Raw genomic sequence first — 18,530 nt, 5'->3', positions numbered from 1 at the left:
TCCTGCTCTCCACCAGCTAGCATACTGGTGGTCTTTACTACGTGAGTCCTGCTCTCTTACCAGTAAGCAGAAGTAGTGGTCCCTGTTCGAAGAAATCTAGATTAAAAACATTCTTTGGATAATCAAAACCTTCAGGAAAAGATTCATCTTCTATTCCAAGATACAGTTTTCACTCGATGAAACTATGATATTGTGATCATATCATCAATCAACTTTTCAGAGAGACATTTCTCTCCCTCGGGATTATTTCGCCCTAGAAGTGTGCACAGCAATGCCAGCCCTTGGTTTCTGGGGGGAAACACGATCCACCCAGGCCCGCAGCTGCCTTCGCGCTCAAGCTCAGGCATGTATTTGGTTCCAGGTTTATTAACTCGTCTACGTGACAGGGGGGAGCCAGAGAGGACAGTCTGAGCACCCGGAGTAGGAGCGGGCCAGCGTTCCCCAGGGGCCGTCGCTGGAGAGGAACAGAGTCCTGGTCACCTGTCGCCCTCCCTGCGGGCCGCCTTGCACGCTGGCCAGGGCCTTGACCCACATGGTGCAGCTGCGCAGCTCAAGACGGAGACGCAGGGGGACCTCCCTGGGACGCATGAGGCCACTGCTCCACGCGGAACGAGGTCGCCTGGAGCACCTGCACCTGGCTGAGGGCGCCTGGAAGCAGGTAGGAGGGCCAGCCAGGTGTCGCCATGAGCTTGAGGGGAGGGAACTGAGACCCCGAGAGGGGGGAGGCTTTGAAGCCATGTCGGGAACCCAAGCTTTTCAGATGTGCTCCTGAGGGAGGTTTGCAAACCTCTCACTTGCAAACCCACCCTCGCGTCTACCCCAACGCGGACGGAGAGCTTGGCTACTAGACAGACTCAGCTGAGATGGGGCGGCTTCCGCTGGCCTGGGCTCAGTTCACGTTGTCGTCCTTGTTGTCCCTGCTCCAGGGCTGTGTCCCCCGCAGGGTCCTTGCGCTGTTCACCTGGTTTGCATCGGGGTGGTTTTTACTCAGGACTCTCTGCTTGGCCTTCTGGGTGTGTCTGGACCCCGGTTTTGCGCCTGAGGCCCGGGTTTGCGTTAGGCGTCTCGATTTGCGTCTGGATCCCGGTTTTACTTCCAGCCCTGGATTGAGTCTGGGTCGAAGTTTTACTCTTGGTGACCCGTCCTTGGGACTTTGGATGCGTGGCCTGCTCTTTGGTGGCTGGCTCTAGGGACATGCAGGACTAACTCTGAGGGCCCCCAGAAGACTATGTGTTTGCATACTTTTTTAAAAATATTTATTTTTGAAAGAGATCCAGTGCCAGCCAGGTAGGGGCAGAGAGAAAGGGGGTGACAGAGGATCCCAAGCAGCTCTACAGTGACAGAGAGCCCAATGTGGGACTTGAACTCTCTGACCTGAGATCATGACCTGAGCCCAAGTCATGGCACCAAATCCAGGCACCCCTATATTTGTATACTTTAAAAGCTGCTGCCTGAGGGTATCTCAGCTTTCTGGCTTCTTCACTGCCTCTCAGACTCCTGACATTACCACTTGGTAGTTGGTGAAGCCAATCCAACCTTGGTATGGGGAGGGGAACCTGTCTCCTAATATCTAAATGGTGGCTGGTTATAGTCACTCTTCCTAAGTGAATCTGTAAATGGAAATGGCCGGTTGTATCATTTGACATCCATTTCCAGAACTCTGGTTACAGCTTGCCAAAGAACCTGTCACCTCCCTGCGATTCAGTTTGCTGCAGCTGGGAAGAAGCATTTGCACTGAGTCCTGCTACATCCTGACCTATTACAGGAGAACCTTGTTTCTATTCCTGTAATGATTTTAACCCCTCCAAACCTCGAAATTTGGCCCTTAAATCCATCTTAAATATCATCCTACCATAAAGAGGACACTAGTTTAACTTACCATAAATAGAAGGTAACTATAAAAATTATCAAAATAAAAGCCTAGTCGTGTTACTAAAATTTACCTAAGTCTCCATATCCTCTGATTTAGAGCCCGAGTTGCTGCTGCAAGATAAAACTCTTCTCAGGTGATGAATAGGGACAAAGTCAATTTCAGCTGTGTTTGTTACTTTGTGTTTTTTTTTTCCTATAGTCACAATCACATTCACTTACATTTATAAAAATAGCATATTTGCTCCTTTCCCCACCCCTACTCCCAAGACTGGATTTTACTCAATATTGTCCGTGTTCACTTTCCTGGGGATATGCGTTGACGGGACCCGAACATCCCTAAGACATAAGGAAACTCTAGCAAAAATAATTTGAATCTTAAGGTCTATATGATTTTCTGTTTCTTTCTCAGTGTCTTTTTCATTCTTTTGCCATAAAATGGGTTCGTTGTCTCCGTATGTTCTGGAGAAAATCTGTCATAAGACCTCACAAATTGGCCTGGCCCCTATTGTTACATTCATGGGCTAGCTGGTCTTTTGCTTCTAGCAACTTCATTGGTTTCTACCTAATCTAAAAATAATCTTCAGTTCGCTTAGTTTCCTGATTATAGTCCTCCAATCAACAGTCAAACTTGGTAAAACACATTCTAGAACTCTGGCTTAACAGAGGCTCTAGTGGGGATAGTTAGATCTATCAAAATTTAGACCTGGAAGATGCCCTGAAGTAAATGATTTCAGCTAAACAGTAAATCTAGTAGTCAGAATGGAAGACAAGAGAAAGAAAATTAATTACAAGTATTTAGAGGCTACCATCAACAGACAAACATTTTTAAATCTTTGTTTAAAAAGAACGGAGGAAAGAACAAAACAGTTATTAGTTTTCTAGTGAAGGTTTTTTATTCATTTACTTTTGTTCATTTTTACAGTCAGGACCAAGGCAGACCTGCATATATTTGAAAGCATTTACTTGAAGGATAAAGGGAAAAAAAGATTGGCAGTTTTGGAAAAGAAGGCAATATGTGATCCATTCAGAGTTAGGAACGGAATAAAATGTCTGCCTACTTTAGGTTTAAATGAGAACAGACGGGGCGCCTGGGTGGCGCAGTCGGTTAAGCGTCCGACTTCAGCCAGGTCACGATCTCACCGTCTGTGAGTTCGAGCCCCGCGTCGGGCTCTGGGCTGATGGCTCAGAGCCTGGAGCCTGTTTCTGATTCTGTGTCTCCCTCTCTCTCTGCCCCTCCCCTGTTCATGCTCTGTCTCTCTCTGTCCCAAAAATAAATAAACGTTGAAAAAAAAAATTTAAATGAGAACAGACTATTGAAGCTGTGGAAAAAATACACAAGTCTTGAATCTCACCAGAAATACCGCATTATAGCAAATTTTTGAAAAAATATGACAAACAGTACTCACCTGGAGGAGTAGAATTGACACTGATGTAATAGTGGCTGCATTTATTCAGCAGCATAGGGAAAAGGATTGTTTTCAGTTCAAATAGTACATTATTGGTTTGGTTTTTATTTTAACTTGAAAATAAATATGTATAAGTAGATACACATATATAGTGTATGTAATATGTGTACAATATACATATAACACATACAATGTGTATAATATGTATATACATATAGGTATATATATGTATGTAGTACACACACACACACACACACACACACGCACATTGGAATGTTCAGCCATGAGAAAGAAGAAAATCCTGCCACTTGTGACATGGACAGACCTTGAGGGCATTATGCTAAATGAAATAAAGTCAGACAGAGAGAGACAAATACTATATGATATCACTTATATGTGAAATCTAGAAAAGCCAAACTCATAGAAACTGAGTAGAATAATGGTTACCAAGGTTCCGGAGGATGGGGAGAAATGAGGAGATGTTGGTCAAATGGTACAGACAGACTTACAGTTAGAAGATGAGTAAGTTCTGGAGACCTCATGCATAGCACGGTGATCATCACTAACAATTATGTATTTGTATTTGAAAGTTGCCAAGAGAGTAAATCTTATTTCTTGTTCTCACTACAAAAAAATAAATGGTAATTGTGTGATGCGATGGATGGTTAGATAATGGTATGATGGTAATCATATTGCCATAGAAAAGTGTGTCAAATCAACAGGCTGTACACCTTAAACTTAAACAACGTTATATGTCAATTACATCTCAATAAAACTGGGGGAGAAAGATAATATGTATTGACTCAAAAGGAGCATTAGACTTTACATTAAAGTAGCTACAGATCATGAAAGTTAAAAGTATTTGAATTTTAAGTGTAAAAAATATATAGCCCATTTTGACCTTGCATCATCAAACTGATTTGCTAATATAATATATATACAATTAAAAAGAAAACCTAAACCAGTAATTTGAGGATTTTCTGAGCTGATCCTGAAACCCTGGTTTTCAAGAGGTCAAGGAAGTACAAGTCATCAGATTAACTCTGTGCAGATGGGGGCACAGAAGGGACCAGACAGGTGAGAGGGTGCAGGTGACAGTCTTTTATAAGGCTCATCACTTTGACTTGTGAAGAAGAAAAAGTCACCATCTGTGCTGTCATCCTTGTTAACCTTCTACTCTGAGTGGGAAAGATAACCTAAATACTGAGAATAGGTGGATAAACACAAAGCAATATTTGCGTCAAGGCTACTGAAAATCAAACTGAGGATGAGTAACCTTGCCTCTGTTTGTCAGGCTTATTATACATGTTTTTGTAGACAGTTATCGTTATGACTGAGAAACTGTTTTGTGAGAAAATACAATCACCAACTCTGATTTAAGTTTGAAACTAGTCTAATTTAAGCATTAAAATTCCATTTTTAAAAGTTTATTTGAGATAGAGAGAAAAAAAGAGAGAGAAATAGAACAAGTGGGGGAGGGGCAGAGAGCGAGAGGAGAGAGAACAAAGCCCAAGTAGGCTCCATGCTCTGCACTGAGCCTGATGAGGGACATGGTTGGGGTTCAATCTCACGACCATGAAATCAAAAGTCAGTTGCTTACCGACTGAGCCACCCAGGCACCCCAAAATTACACAGTTGGTGTTAGTGAGCTATTTATTCATAATGTATAACTATGGCACTTATTTTTAATATCTAAGTAATTTTTAATAACCAATAAGGGAGACAGGAAGTAATTCTGAGTTTTATGTCATTGAACAAAAAGCCAAGGGGGCAATTTTTATTAAGTTAATGTTAAGTCATACAGATTTTTTTGTTTGAGTAAAATTCTGAGAATAGTACTGTCTTTTGCAATGATATGCATTTCAGGTTTATACTATTTGATTTACTTTCTCAGAACTTTGAAGTCATTCCTTGCTTTCTTCCTATCATACCCTGCTTGAAGGAAGAGAACTAATACTACTCAGATCCTCCAAGGTCGGTGTAAATATACATCACCAGTCATAGTAGTTTCTTATTTCTCTGGTGCCTAGAATTTAGTGTCAAGCCATGTGTTTGACCAATCTGTATTTCCCTGTGATTCCTATATCTTACGTTGAACTAGATACATCGTTCATACTGTTTAACTTATATATCTACCCAGTTTCCTACTTAGATTTCCTTGTCTCATCTCTAACACATATGAATTCTTATTAAATGTGTGTTTTTCTTTGATAGGCAATTTCATTATCCATAGGATAAAACTGATATTTCTTAGTGAAGCATGTAAGGTCTTCTGCGATTTGACCAAAGCTGGTATCCAGAGCCTCATCTCCTTCGATTCCATCTCCTAGCCCATGTATCAGCCACAGCTATTGCCTTATAGTTCTTTACATACTAGTTTCTTAATCCAGAATGTACACATTTTACCCCTCTACTCTTCCAAGGCTAATCTTCAATACCCAACCCTGCTTAGCCTACATGCCTCTCTTATGGGAAACCTCCTGTAGTTTTATCCAGCACTCTCATTTTGTCAGAGTTTATCCTCAAGTAATATCTTCAGCAAAGGAGAGTAAATTTCTTGACTCGATGCATATTGAAGGTATCTGTGTTATGTTCATGTTTGAGATCAAAAGTAGATTTAGATAATTGTAAAGAGGCATTATTACAGATGAGGTAATTTTTTTTTTTCAGATTTACGTATAGGTGTAGTGTAACTCCAATTAAGTTATAAAGTTTAAAGAGAAGAAAAAAGAATGATGTGTGTGCGTGTGTATACACACACACACACACACATATATTCTTTTGTAATATATATATCTCTAAGTTGATACTCTTATTTTTTATTGTAATGCTTTATAAAATAATTTATTATAAATAAACACAATTTTTTACAAAGTTTTGACTTAAAATTTTTTTTAATAGTTTTCTTTATTTTTGAGAGGCAGAGAGAGACAGACCATGTGTCGGGGAGGGGCAGAGAGAGAGGGAGACAGAATCGGAAGCAGACTCTAGGGTCTGGGTGTCAGCACAGAGTCCAACACGGGGCTCAAACTCAGAGACCATGAGATCGTGACCTGAGCCGAAGTCGGACGCTCAACCCACTGAACCACCCAGGCGCCCCTGAAGTTTTGGCTTTTATGTCTTCCTCTCCATTCTAGAATAGAAGACAGTTATTGACAAAAATTGTGTCCTATGTTTTTTTCTGAACATAAAGCGTTGGTATAAATATTCAAATACTAAACCACGGGTAATAATAATAATTATTAATATTGACATATTTCCTCATGGTCGTAGTGTAGATAGATATTTTCTTAGTGTAGATAGATAATTTAATAGTATAAAGTAACATCTCCTAAGAGATAAATTCCTAAGTTATGAGTCATAACTGAAAATTCAGTAGTAGCTTCATCTCAGATTCTGAATGTGATCTTCTACTCTTTGGATACTATAGCAATATCATATCTACTATCTACTACGTGCTCATTTTCTGATACCTTGAGACAAATATGCCTCTTTATAGGTGTTTTACAGAAAGTGATTAAAAATATACATAGCCTTCAAGAAGAAAATATAAACTTTTACCTCAAGATTTCTGATGAGGAGCAAACAATAACAGGGAGTGTGTCCTGTCAGACCACACGTAAGAATTTTTCAAAAGTGGGAGATGTAGGCCTATTGAGGAACCAGGGTTCAGTTGGAGAAAGACAAGACACAGTGTCAAGATTTAGCAATTTCAAGTTTTCAGTTAGGAAAACATGTAGGTTTATGACATCCAGAATTGTGGAAGAGACAATTATCTCATTATTTTATTTATCTGAATATCTGTTATGCTTGCTATGAATCAAGCAGGAAAGGCAACAAGAAAAGAAACTCAGGTTCAAAGTCAGAATGGTCAGAAGTTGAGTATGTGCCCCTAGGCAACAGAGAACCAGCTGCTATGAGAGCAATCAAGGGCAGTGTTTAGGGAGTTCAATCCTCAAACGAAGTGCTTACACAATTATCAAAGCAAGGGAACATATAAACATGGGTAGATAAATCATTTGTAACTTTTAAATTTTATTTAAGATCTTTAATGTTATTTTTATGACAGGTTGATAAAATTTTTATTTTCTCATGATCATGTACTTGAACAAAGGGAAAATTCGGTGGATTTGGTCATCTGTATGTTTTATATACTAACCTTATTGTCATAGTCTTGGCTATAAATATTACTTTTCTCTAAATCCTGTTTCTAGTCCTCTCAATGCACTTAACTCTTAGGAAGATTCTATCAAAAATCATTCACATGTGTCCAGACTTCTATTTCTATTTTTTTTGACCTGAAATTTCATTTGGAGATGTCATGCAGATTAAACCAAATTTAGAACCCCAAGTGATTGCCATAATAGAAAGGCAGAAGAAGAAAATAAAGAATAGTGCTCCATTCAAAATGTATATTTCAATTCTTAGTAAAATAAAATATAAATACAGGTTTTCCCCAATTATAGAGCCTTTCATGTTCACACAGAGGCGTTACTCAATGTAATTCATCTGAACCAGAATTCTAGTAGTATCAACCAAATCCATTATACACACATGAATGTTAAGGCACATTAAAATTTAATTCAAATAAGCTATTGTATCCTATTTTTTATCTATATTATTGGAATGCTTAATATAAAAATTCATAAAATTATTGAATATGTTCATATATATTAAATTGGAATTTTAAAACTTTAGTTCTCATTACTGCCAATGAAATTTTTTTTGCTATATTATGCTACCATTCAATAAATTATAGGCTAGAAAATCATTTATATAACTGAAATATAAATGCCTAGAAAGAAGAACATGCTAAGAAAAAGATATAGAAGTTCCTGCTTGTATTTTGCCTTTTCTGGTTTGGAATTCTGATATCTAATAAAAACAAATTTTTTGATACTGTTAACTATTGAGCATAACTTTTTAAATTGACCATGTTTTATTCATTACTAAAAGAAAGTCAAAAGAGAAAAAGGTGTTATATAAATCTTTTTAAGATGTATCTTCCTCCTCTTGATGAGAGATGAACTTCTCAGTACCCTTTATTGCCTTTAATATAAATTCTGAGTCTTAACAAATGCAGTATGTTGTTTCAACCTCTTTCCTCAAGACCTTAGAGTTGAAAATGCAAATGACCAGTTCATGTAGAGCCAAACTGCAAGCTTAGATGGCATGAAAGATTCATTATTGAGTCAAGAGGGAGTGAAGAATGAGAAATGAGGAGAGACAGGTAGAGTAAGACCAGAATATTCAGAGCCTTGAATTTCAGTATGTCTTCCAATGACCTATAGGCAACAGAGAACTATTACAATGTTAGTAGTGGGTAGCATGAAAAAAACAGTGATTCATGAAGGTTAACCTGGTAACAGTGTCTGAAACGATGCAAGGAGATTACAGAATAAACTCCTTTTCATTTGTATGGTTATGTGAAGTCTGTGCTTGCATGACAGCATTTCCCTGTCCTGCCACCTGTTGGTCAAGTTTAAAAAAATTCTCTTTAAAGCCTATTACTGTAAAGGAAATTATAGATAAGCTGAGATTAAGAAGGTAATTCTGAGTCATCCTTAGTAGCTGGAGATTCAGAGTCTTCTATCAGTATACCTGGTCTTAAGCAATTAGCTTGGAGATCACACACAGAAAGAAATCTTTAGAAGGATGAAGATGACCAAATGATATAACGAGGATGTTAAAACACTTACACGTACATCATCTTTTAGGTACAGCTATACTATGCATTTTCCATTGACTTATTTGACAAACTAGAATAAATAAGTCATAAGTCACTTATTAATATAGATAGAATGTAGGGATGCATAGTAACCAGGAATGGCTGAAATTGACTTAGGGGAAAGTGCATTTGCTATCAACTCTGCAGATAGTGAGCCAAGTTCACTCAAGTCAATACCACTTTATCAAAAAAGTAGGGCATTTAAACAACATACCCAGAGTTAAAAGACAAGTGACAGTTTGGGTGAGAAATATTCTCAATTCTAAGAGGAATATTTTAACATTTTTAAAACTTAATAATAATTGGGGCACCTGGGTGGCTCAGTTGGTTGAGTGTCTGACTTTGGCTCAGGTCATGATCTCGTGGTCTGTGAGTTCGAGCCCCGCATTGGGCTCTGTGCTACTGACAGCTCAGGGCTCTGTGCTGCTTCAGATTCTGTGTCTCCCTCTCTCTCTGTGCCCCTTCCCTGCTCATGCTCTATCTCTATAAAAAATAAACATTAAAATTTTTTTAACTTAATAATTATTAAATCTTAATAAATATTAAATCTTAAAAAAAGAAAAAAAAACACTTCAGTTTTTAAATGGCCTAATAATGTTAAGAACTATTTTACAGGAAAAAAAATACCACCTAGTTAGCCAATAAAATATGAAAATAAATTCAACCTCACAAGTAAACAGTGCTTTGCAAATTAATACACTGATACTTTTTTCCTCAACAAGATGAAAGCATTTAAACAGATGATGATATACACATTGATGAATTTTAGTGAATGGGAACTCATATTCAGTTTTGGTTTTCAGTGTACCTACTATATTTTGCATCATACTCATTAGTTGCATAGCAAATAATTTCAGTTTCAGGATCCTAATCTATAGAATTATTACACATATGTTCCCTGTAGTGTTTTGTAATAGTGAAAACCTTTAATAACTTAAATGTGATGCTTAAAAGAATAAGATAGATCTGTGTAATTGGCATGGAAAATATTCTGAGTGAATGGCTGATGGTAAAGTACATACAATGTGAAAGGCTGATAGTAAAATACATACAATGTTATTTCATTTCAGCTCTCAAAACCTCAAAGAAAAAATTGTATGTGCCTGTACATAGGTAACTGTATGCACATAACATATACATGTAACTATGTGTGTATTTATTATTATTTGTATATATATAAACATATGTATATCCCATGAATCTACACATATAATAAACATAGGGTTCTGGGAGAAATATACTAAAATGATAATAATAAATAACAGTCATTACTATATTTTAAAAAAATTTTAATGTTTTTTATTTTTGAGAGAGAGAGAGACAGGTCACAAGCAGAGGAGGGGCAGAGAGAGAGGGAGACACAGAATCCAAAGTAGGCTCCAGGCTCTGAGCTATCAGCGCAAAACCCAACACGGGGCTTGAACTCACAAGCCATGAGATCATGACCTGAGCCAAAGTCAGATGCTTAACCCACTGAGTCACCCAGGTGCTCCAAAAGCCATTGCTATTGAGAAATGTGGTGCAGAGAGAAGAGTAAGGGTAATTTGCTTGGCCTGTAATGTTTGAAGTTTTCACAAGAGTGGTTCATGTGTCATTTGTAAAGTTAAAAAAAATAATGCGCTTGTTGAACAATATTATCTGGAAAGTAACTGAATATTCCAGATTGAATACTCCATTTACTGAGGTATATCTTAATGTAATTTTTGACCATGTGTAAGCTTTGAAAATTGTAAACATTAGGGTGAATGTAAGACCAGCAGTCATTGAAGAACAACAGTATTCTCCATAGCCATGAATTAATACTTAAAGTGTTGTATTTTAAATATTGTACAATTCCACTTAGATGAGGTCTCTAAAATAGTCAAATTCAAAGAAGCAGAGAATACACTGATGGTTGCCAGGGGCTGGTGGGCGGTGGGGAAAATGGAGAGTTGTTACTCAAAGAGTATAAAGTTTTAGTTATGCTAGTTGAATACATTCTAGATGTACACCATGTACATCATGGTGCCTATAGTTCACAGTATGGTATTGTGCATTTTGAAATCTTCTAAGAGGATAGATCTCATGTTAAGTGTCCTTACTCTCCCCTCCAGGAAACTCTGGGATGTGTTGAACATATCTGTTACCCTGATTATGGTGATGATATCGTACTTGTTGACATATGAGCAGACTCACCAAATTGTATACATTAAATATGTAGTTTTTCTATATCAATTACTCTTCAAAAAAGCTGTTAAAAGAAATTTAAATACATTTAAAACATAAAATGTGCTTTCATTAATCTTCTTCCCCTTTCCTGATTTTTAAAAGTAAGTATAACAGAGATATAGATGCTGTATGTCCATCTCAATGAATGAACTATGATGACTGGCCTTTACCTTACAACTGGACTGTATTACTGCATGCATCTAATGTGGTATGCATTTTTGGAGGGAAGGAACTTCCGATTCAAGTGACTATTTTCCTTTCCACTACCTTGACTTGGAGCACATATCTGTGGAATATCTGGTTTGTTTGATGTTAGTTTCCTTCTTCCATAAAGTTTGTATCTGTGCATTTTGTCATTGGATTTGTAGTCCTAATGCCATGTATGATGATGAATCCATTCTAGTCTATCTCTATCCTTTGCCAATCATATAACCTTGAGGAATTACTTTCTTTCTCTTAACGTGAGCTTTCCCAAATGTAAAAATAGGGTTCTTTACTCCTCTAATAGGAATCTCGTGGGTCATAGAATCCATCTAAAGCATCTAGCATTGTGCCTAATTGCTTTTATTAATCATTAGATAATTCACTTTTGCAACCCACTTCTTTCTTATTATATTTTCTGTCAAACACCTTATGTATTAATTTTTAATTGAAAAGGACCTTCATTTTTACATATATTTCAAATTAATTAAAGAACTCTTTTCCATCCATGTTACCGATTAACAATATGTGTTCTTTGGCTTCTCAAAGATGTTGTCATGGCTGCCTGTTTACCAGCAAAGACCATTTGGGCTGGGCTGTTTCCCAAAATGTAGCCCCTTAGAAATTAGCTTGCTCTAAAGACTGTTTTTTAAGCTTTTGAGTTTTTTATGACAAAATAAACTAATGCAATATAATTACAGATTTGTGAACTATCCTCAAATAGACATACCCTGAAATAGACATTTTCTCTGCTTAATGTTATTTTTTGTCTTCTTTTTCTTAAAACCTAAGAAGCTGATTGAAAAAAAAAGAACTAATTCACAGGAATATCTGAAATTTCCAAATAAGAAGTCAGAAAAATGCAAATGTTATTTTTCATAATATTACTTTTCTAAAATTACACATACTGCATAATCAACAGTTCATTTAGCAGTCTATAATAATAGCTATGTGCTGTGTTTGAATAAATGTATTACATTTGTACTTCGCGTATTTCTGCAATTTCCAATTTCAAACCATCTAACTTATTTGATCATTAGCTTTCCCCCTTTTATTGACTAATGAAATTTATTTTTATTCCCAGTGAGAGTGAAGAAAAGTGAAAACAAATATGCTTATTTCTCCCTTTCTGTCCATATTTTATTTTATTTTTTTAAAAGATGCAGTCAGCAGAAGTTTTTCTATTTAGGAACTTTAGGTGCTGACCACCATCCACCTTTGTCCTTTACCTCCTGAAGCTCTCCATCCCAAATTCCATTGTTAAACTGCAAAAATAAATGGGTTCCTAATGACAGCAAGTTTCCTTCCTTCCTTATTTTCTCTCTGTAACTGTCGGATTTGTGTTGAATGCAATTTAATATGTTAGACCCAACTGACAACATTAAGTCTCTATGCAAGTGTCATTACTTGGTGCATAGTGTAGTTGACACAATGGACTGTGGAAAGGTTCAGAATATAATATTTTCTTCACTGGTATTGTTGTCATCAAGCTCATATATATACAGTAGCAAGGCAATATTTCAGCCAAGATTGGAGGAGTGCCTCCAATCTTATCAGCCACTCCTTTAAAATGAAGTTGCACTAAGTTCTGTCCAGTGAAGTAAATTTTCCAACAAATTTACTCCAGAGGATATTTGAAAGCATAACATTTATGTGGAAACTTATCATGAGTACCATGCGGTGTTTCTGGTTCATTGGATCCCCAAGCCACTGAAGAGGCTGATAAGCAAATATAGCTAGCCATAGTATAAATTCAAGATTACCTTCTATGAGATGTGATTTAAAATAATTACTCAGGCTCACACTGACCTCATCCTGCTCTGACTTCTTGTTTCACTTTGACAAGGAGAGCTATTTTCTGCATTTTCCTGGATCACCATCACGTATCATAAAATAAAGGCTAAGCTATGTTCCAGGAGTAACAATAATTGTAATAATATCTAAAAGTAAATGTTCATTGTGGTCCACATACTGTTCTATGTCCATATGTTAATCCATTTAATCCCCACAACAGCCCTGGGAAGTGGGTACCTTATTCTCTTTCTGCAGACAGTGAAACTTGGACGCAGTTTAATATTTTGCTCAAGGTCATTAGAAATAATATGCACAGAAGTTGAGATCCTAAGCAAAGCATTATGGCTCCAAAGGCAAGTTCTTAACCACTATGCTATACGGAAGGGGGAAACATTTTTATGCCAGTGATTCTACCAACTTGTTCTCTCTTCCTCACACTAGGTTCTTTGTCTGCTCCCACGTGTGTGTAGTCAGAGCACCAAAGTCAGGGTTTAGTCCTTGTCTACTAGGGGTAGTCATCAATCAAGTTGCAGGCAACAGAAATTAACTCTTGCAGGAAAGCAGTTTTCTGATATTGCAGAGTTCACAGTATTGCCAAAAAATACTTTAAGAGCCAAGTTCTTAAAAAATATATATATACACACATACGAAAAGATGAAAAAGAGCACATGGTTCTCCATCCCACTAACATCATGCTTCGTTCTGTGACTTTCTTTGGGCACAGGAATGTAATTGGAATATTTTTACACCACTTCTGAGAAATAGCTTTAAAAAGCATTGCTTGATTCTACCATCTCTCTTTTCTCTCTCATAAATTCAGCGTGTCCCACATAGGGACTATTCCTAAGGTGCAAAGCCCCAAAATAAATGCTTACTGTGTTTGACTTCTGAGATTCGAGTTTGTTTAAGTGACATAATTTAGCTTAAACTGAGTCATCTTGGGGCGCTCAGTAACAAACAGAACCATGCCCAAAATGACGTGACAGTGTCAGTTCAGTGAGAATATTGTTTCTTTTCTACAAGGAAAATAAACTTAAAGGCTGGTACCGCTGCCACCATTGCCATTCAATACTGAATCCCGATCTTGGCACCCTTGCCATCATCATCTCAGAAACAGGATTTGTTGTTGCCACAGCCACTGTAGTCATGGATTGTACACGGTTCGTGTTTCTTCAGTTCTTGATTCAGTGTCTGGGAGAGAGGCATCTGATTACTGGAGTCTAGGACTAGTACTTTTGCCTCAGGCATGAGGTTATCTAGGAAGGCAAATATCTAGGTTTTTCAGGCTTTATGGTAGGCTCTTCTCATCAACATGCATACTGAGGAATTGCTCACATAACAGAGAATCTTGACATGCATCAGAATCTCCCAGACGTCAACTACCCCAATTAAGGAAGACTGAGGTCCTCTCTCTCATTCTTTCTTTCTCTCCCTCCCACTCCCTCTCTTTTTCCTTCTCCCTTTTTCTCCTTCCATTGATTGATTGATTGATTGATTGATTTATGAGAGTGTGTGTGTAAGTGAGCAGGGGACAGGCAGAGAGAGAGGGAGAGACAATCCCAAGCAGGCTCTGCCCTGCCAGCATGAGAACCTGATTCAGGGTTCAAAGCCACAAACCATGAGATCGTGACTTCAACTGAAACCGAGAGTTGGACGCTCAATCGACTGAGCCATCCAGGTGCCCTACTCCTTTCCCTGTATTATTGCTTTTAATGCATGCATGGAGTTGTGGCCACCATTTTGTAAACTTGAAGTACAGCATAAAGAAGTAAAAACAGGGCACCTGGGTGGCTCAGTTGGTTGAGCATCTGACTTCTGCTCGGGTCATGATCTCCAGGTTTGTGAGTTTGAGTCTCACATCGGGCTTGCTGCTCTCAGCCTGTCAGTGCAGAGCCTGCTTTGGACCCTCCATCCCCTGCTGTCTGCCCCTCCCCTGCTTGCACAGTCCCCAAAATAAATAAGAAAAAAAAAAAGGAAGAAAAACCAGAGGTACCTGACTGGCTCAGTGAGTTAAGCATCCCATTGTTGATTTCTGCTTAGGTCATGATTTCTATGATCCCTGTCAGTGCAGAGCCTGCTTAGGATTCTCTGTCTCCCTCTCTCTCTCTGCCCCTCCCCCACTTGCACATGCATGTACTCTCTCTTTTTCAAAATAAATAAACATTTTTTTAAAAAATAAAAAAAAGCCAAATGTTAAGGTTGGTAGGGCAGTAATATGTAAAGATCTCAGTTCCTTGAGTATATTGTTTAACAGCTGGGTAACTACCATCTAGTCTATGATACTCCTTAATTTAACAATAAATTTCCTGGGGCGCCTGGGTGGCGCAGTCGGTTGAGCGTCCAACTTCAGCCAGGTCACGATCTCACGGTCCGTGAGTTCGAGCCCCGTGTCAGGCTCTGGGCTGATGGCTCAGAGCCTGGAGCCTGTTTCCGATTCTGTGTCTCCCTCTCTCTCTGCCCCTCCCCCGTTCATGCTCTGTCTCTCTCTGTCCCAAAAATAAATAAACGTTGAAAAAAAAATTAAAAAAACAAAAAACAAAAAAAACAATAAATTTCCTTATATTTCAAGCCACTATTAGTTACATATTTTGTTAATTGAAACCAGAAGTATTCCCTTCTAATACACATGGCAAGCATGAAACCATATGAAAGAAAATAAATGTATTTATTATTTTATTAGAGGGGATTTTTGACATAAACTTTGGGAAGCTCAGTGAAATAATCCTATCACACAACATCAAGAATATTTATTTAGAGATGAAATTTCCCCTATAGCTTTATTACCAATGTATTTCTAGAGCATACAGTATTTAACATACTGTGGCTTTTGTCTCTATAAGCTTATTTTCCATAATTTTGTTTTGATCACCAGTTGCATGGAAAAATTCACATTTCTTTTTTTTTTAATATGAAATTTATTGTCAAATTGGTTTCCATACGACACCCAGCGCTCATCCCAACAGGTGCCCTCCTCAATGCCCATCACCCACTTTCCCCTCTCCCCTAGCCCCCATCAACCCTCAGTTTATTCTCAGTTTTAAGTGTCTCTTATGGTTTGGCTCTCTCCCTCTCTAACTTTTTTTTTGCCTTCCCCTCCCCCACAGTCTTCTGTTAAGTTTCTCAGGATCCACATAAGAGTGAAAATTCACAATTCTAATTAAATTGTTAATTTTTTAGTAGACATTGTGTCTTTAATCTTCAAGGATTGATATTCATTAGCCTCTGATTATAATGGCATGTTGGAGTTACTGTTTTGAGGGTTGAAGTCTGATTTTGCAATTAATTAGCTGTTGATCTTAAGTTATTTGACCAGAGCTTTCTGAATCCATAGATTAAATTATACCTTGGATATTTAAATTTCTAAGTATATGCTGAAGCTTTTCTAGCATTAAAATATCCTAGGCTTAACAGGCACATGAAAAGATGTTCAGCGTCGCTCCTTATCAGGGAAATACAAATCAAAACCACACTCAGGTATCACCTCACGCCAGTCAGAGTGGCCAAAATGAACAAATCAGGAGACTATAGATGCTGGAGAGGATGTGGAGAAACAGGAACCCTCTTGCACTGTTGGTGGGAATGCAAATTGGTGCAGCCGCTCTGGAAAGCAGTGTGGAGGTTCCTCAGAAAATTAAAAATAGACCTACTCTATGATCCAGCAATAGCACTGCTAGGAATTTATCCAAGGGACACAGGAGTACTGATGCAGAGGGGCACTTGTACCCCAATGTTCATAGCAGCACTCTCAACAATAGCCAAATTATGGAAAGAGCCTAAATGTCCATCAACTGATGAATGGATAAAGAAATTGTGGTTTATATACACAATGGAGTACTATGTGGCAATGAGAAAAAATGAAATATGGCCTTTTGTAGCAACGTGGATGGAACTGGAGAGTGTGATGCTAAGTGAAATAAGCCATACAGAGAAAGACAGATACCATATGGTTTCACTCTTATGTGGATCCTGAGAAACTTAAGAAAAACCCATGGGGGAGGGGAACAAAAAAAAAAAAAAAAAAGAGGTTAGAGTGGGAGAGAGCCAAAGAATAAGAGACTGTTGAGAACTGAGAACAAACTAAGGGTTGATGGGGGGTGGGAGGGAGGAGAGGGTGGGTGATGGGTACTGAGGAGGGCACGTTTTGGGATGAGCACTGGGTGTTGTATGGAAACCAATTTGAGAATAAATTTCATATATTAAAAAAAAAAAATATCCTAGGCTTCCCTCAAAAGAAAAGCATCTTATTTCAATAAATAGTTTATAATATTTTGTTTCTCATAGGTTTTTAAACTCTTGCCTCTATTATTTTCTCTTTTGTAGGAAGAAAAACACTTAAAAGAGTATCTACTAAAGAGAAAAAATAAATTGCAATGAATATTGTCAAAATTAATTTATTTATAATTATACATGGATGACAGTATGCAGAAATCAAAGAATTTATACAAATAATGAGCTTTTCCTTCTACTGTCCTCAGTATAGCCCCAAAAAACACTTATACATACAAATATTTATTAACTTTGGTACTTACTTTCCTCTTAAAAAAGAGGGATATCTGAAAATAACGTCAGAGAATATTGTCTGCACTAAATAGCATTTAGAACATAAGGTTGCTGGTAACAGAATTAGGAATGATCACATTATTTAGGCTATTCAGTGCGAAGCATGACTCATGCACATCTGAGATGCTTAGAGGAGACTAGCAGGCTGTTTATGAAATTGATACCTAAATCTTAGGTAAAAAGTATGTTTCTATTTCTATCTCGAATACTGTCATTTTGGTCAATGGAGAACTTGTTGGATATTTAGAATTTCAGCTGGCTTTAATTTCTTACTGGTGAAATAAATAGCTACTCTTTCCTCTCAATGTTTATCCATATTCAGAACTAAATTATTTAAATTCAATTTTAGTGCTTGATAATTTAAGCAAATTAGGCTATTCAGAATTAAATCTGATTACACAATCACCGAAAGGTAATATCAGAGGCAGCTTGGTACAACCCATAAAATAATTCTTTACAAAGGAACTGAAACTTTAATTACATGTGTATATCATTTCATAGTATTATCTAAATTGTTATACTCTCCTTCACATACAATTCTAATTTAGCTTCAGTATCATTAAATGTTTTCAACATTCATTTTCTAGTGTTCCTCAATTTAAAATTTTTGTCCTATATTAGTATTAATGTTACATAAGCATATACTTATTTTTACCTTCCTTATTCCTCAAAGGTATTTAATATTTCCCTAATGTCCTTTCACAAGAAAACTGAATAATAAACAGAGACCAAAGGAATCATTTGGAATGTGGTATGTGCTT

The 18,530-nt window shown here is 37.4% G+C and overlaps 1 pseudogene; it reads right to left on the bottom strand.

The window, feature by feature from the left end:
• Positions 1 to 983: 983 nt before the first annotated feature.
• Positions 984 to 18,530, bottom strand: part of LOC112863785 (ethanolamine-phosphate phospho-lyase-like) — a 50,966-nt pseudogene continuing 33,419 nt past the window's right edge.

This window comes from Puma concolor, chromosome B4 (assembly GCF_028749965.1).
Source record: "Puma concolor isolate L17-30 chromosome B4, mPumCon1.1.hap2, whole genome shotgun sequence".
In the NCBI taxonomy this organism is placed as follows: domain Eukaryota; kingdom Metazoa; phylum Chordata; class Mammalia; order Carnivora; family Felidae; genus Puma; species Puma concolor.
This window is presented reverse-complemented; position numbering and strand designations above follow the sequence as displayed.